This window comes from Gavialis gangeticus, unplaced genomic scaffold (genome assembly GCF_001723915.1).
Source record: "Gavialis gangeticus isolate Ggan-Ray unplaced genomic scaffold, GavGan_comp1, whole genome shotgun sequence".
NCBI classification, from domain to species: Eukaryota; Metazoa; Chordata; order Crocodylia; family Gavialidae; genus Gavialis; species Gavialis gangeticus.
Window position 1 is genome coordinate 11,010,434 of NW_017729033.1, and position 2,990 is coordinate 11,013,423.

Genomic DNA, 2,990 nt, shown 5'->3' on the forward strand with positions numbered 1-2,990 from the left:
GTCAGTCAGCAATAATCTATTGCTCCCTGGCAGAAGCTACAGTACAGCCATCAAGGAACTGAATATCTGGACTCAGTCTGGCCTTTGGACTCTGTCTCAGTGGTCTGAAGAGGGGATAGTAGGTCTAGGGCAGCTTCCTCCATAATCCTTCACAATCTTGCTTAGGCACACATGTCCAAGGTCTTGGTGTGATGGTTGCAGGACTCCATAAGGGGCTTAAGGAACCTAAGGCATCTGCCAAGGGGTCTAAGCAGCCCTGTTCAGGGGTGGCCTGCTTACCTTTCTTGAGGAAGGTCCTAGAAAAAGTGGGCCAAAAAAGCCATACCCTAATGCAATCTATCCTAGTCAATATGAAATAAAGTGACTTACATGTTGGAAACTTGTAATAAGCTGTGTTGTGTTTGAGTTGGCCAAAGGTAAATTCATTGGGAACCTGACTGAACCCCTTTTGCATACACCATGATCTTCTGGATAATTGAAAGTTGCCTATAGATTGCAGTTGAAGAATCTAAGAATTTCTCTGGTTAAACACCAGATTGTTTGGACTATGTATTTCTGTAGAGGAAATATGGGATAAAAAGAAGTAAGAAGTAAAAAGATAGTAAGGCTTCTTTCAGACTTGATATTTATGATATGAACTAGCCACCTGCCCATGAAGAATTACAGGTGGGGAGGGGAGAGCAGGGACAGAGCACTGCCAGCCACCACCCTGCACCACTGCTGCCTCCCAGGATTGTGGGGGAGGGAAGGCGGGGAAGCTAGTATGTGGCCACTGCTCCTGCCACCCACCATCCTGCATTGCCACTGCTCCGCATCTGGCTGAATGCAACCCGTGCCCCCACACTTCCCTCCCTTCCGTCCCTCTTCCCTGATGCCTGCCCCTCCCTGCTGGCTGTTGTTATGGCAGGGCGGGGAGAGGGTGGTGCAGTGGTTCCCTTGCCCCCTCTTTCCATAACACTGCAGGTCCTCACAGCAAATTGTCACATACCCTCTTAGTGACACATCCACAGTTGGCCCAGAGCATTGCAAACAGACAGGCAGACAGACAGAACTAGTTTTTTATTATATTAGAATTGACTTGCTTGTTTCAATATAATTCCATCATTGGCTTCTCTTAAATTGCTAAATTAAAATGCTTTGTAGGATTCAAGATTGCTCACATTCACCTATTTTTAAGCAGCATAGATTATTTATAACATCTATGATTATCTATAACATCTATAATCATCTATGATCATGAGACTTGGCCTGTCCTTGAATGTCACCAAGATGAAGGTTCTCCACCAACCCTCCCCAGGCCAGCTGAACATCCCCTGCACCATCTATGTAGATAGGGAGACCCTGGAGTACATGGAGCACTTTTCGTATCTCGGCAACTACCTCTCTTAATGGGCTACCATCAATGAAGAAGTCCAGCACTGGGTCAACTGCACCAGTAATGCATTCAAGCTGTGACAACATGTCTGAATCATAGAATCATAGAAGTAGGGTCAGAAGGGACCTTGTAGATCTTCAAGTCTGACCCCCTGCCTGGGAAGGAAAAAAAAATTGGGCTCAGATGATACCAGCCAGGTAGGCATCAAGCCTCCTCTTAAAGACTGCTAGGGTAGGAGCCAGTTGGAAGATTTGCTTCTTGTTATCTCACTCACCCCAAGTCATCTCAATTAGGAATTGAACTCAGAGCTCCCATGTAGTAAGCAGGAACACTGCCACACAGCCACCACTAGCAGCCGAAGAGTTACTTCTTGTTATCTCAGTCACCCTGAGTCACCTCAGCTGGGACTTGAACCCAGATCGCCCACATGGTAGGCAGGAATGCTGCCATATAGCCAGCAAAAAGGCATGTCAGAAGTGGGATTTGAACCCACGCCTCCATACAGAGACCAGAACACCCAGGAGAAGGGAAGACAAAGCCTTGAGTCTGGCGCCTTAGACCACTCAGCCATCCTGACATATCAAAAGCAGAGGTTTTCAGAAATTGGTGAAGGCCCTGGTTTACAAGGCTGTTATGCTGACCACCCTCCTGTATTGCAGTGAAACCTGGATCACTTACCAATGCCACATTAAAAGCTTTGAGAGCTTTCACCAGCGGTGCTTGTGTTGAATCCAGGGAATCAAATGGGAGGAGCACTGGACCAGTGTAAACATCCTCAATGAAGCTACATCCACAAGCATCAAAACCTTGCTCTTGAGAAATTAATGGGTCACTGTGTCCGGATGTCTGAGAACCGCTTCCCTCACCAAATTCTCTTTTCCTAGCTCTCTGTTGGCCAACGTTCAAAGGACAGCCAAAGGAAGCAGTTCAAAGACACACTCAAAGTCACCCTCAAGTACAGAGGCATCGACACCAATGGCTGGGAGGAGCAAGCTGCTGATTGTTCAGTGTGGCGCCACCTGCTCCACCAAGGCGTACACCACTTTGAGGCCCACTTACTCGATATTAAGGTGGAATGGCAGTGGTGGAGGAAGGAGACCAACCCGGGGCTGCAAATCCCGCTCCTCAGCACAACAACGTGCCCTGATTGCCGAAGAATGTGTGTATCCAGAATCGGGGTCCTCAGTCACCTAAGGACTCATCAACCCTGACAGATATTATTCTCGACTCTGAGGGACTGCTGATGATACGACGATGATTATAATCTATGAGTTAAATTCTACACAGGAAGTCCAGAATTCTGTAAGGAGGTAATGATTATACACTGAATCTCATAGGATTTTTTTTTGTCTGTGAAGCATTTAAATTACTGCAAATCTTTTAATTTAGATTTCTAGTGACAGAAGACAAAAGCTTAGCTTAGTAGCTGAGTACTTTCTTATTGTTGTTTTATTATTGATTTACTAATTCAAACTCAACTCAAAGGTCCACCTAAACTTAATGTCTCATCGAGAAAATGTAGTTAAAACACCAGTTTGTGTAGCCAACGATACACCAAGGAGTGAGGTGGCTAGCATGACATCTCACTGCCTTTAACCCCCTGCCCACCCAGCCC

The 2,990-nt window shown here is 46.3% G+C and overlaps 1 non-coding gene across 1 annotated transcript; it reads right to left on the reverse strand.

The window, feature by feature from the left end:
* Positions 1–1,843: 1,843 nt before the first annotated feature.
* On the reverse strand, positions 1,844–1,952 carry TRNAL-CAA. Its single transcript has 2 exons — positions 1,915–1,952; positions 1,844–1,889 (listed from the first exon to the last, which is right to left on the reverse strand). It is a non-coding gene; the product is annotated as a tRNA-Leu (tRNA).
* Positions 1,953–2,990: the final 1,038 nt, after the last annotated feature.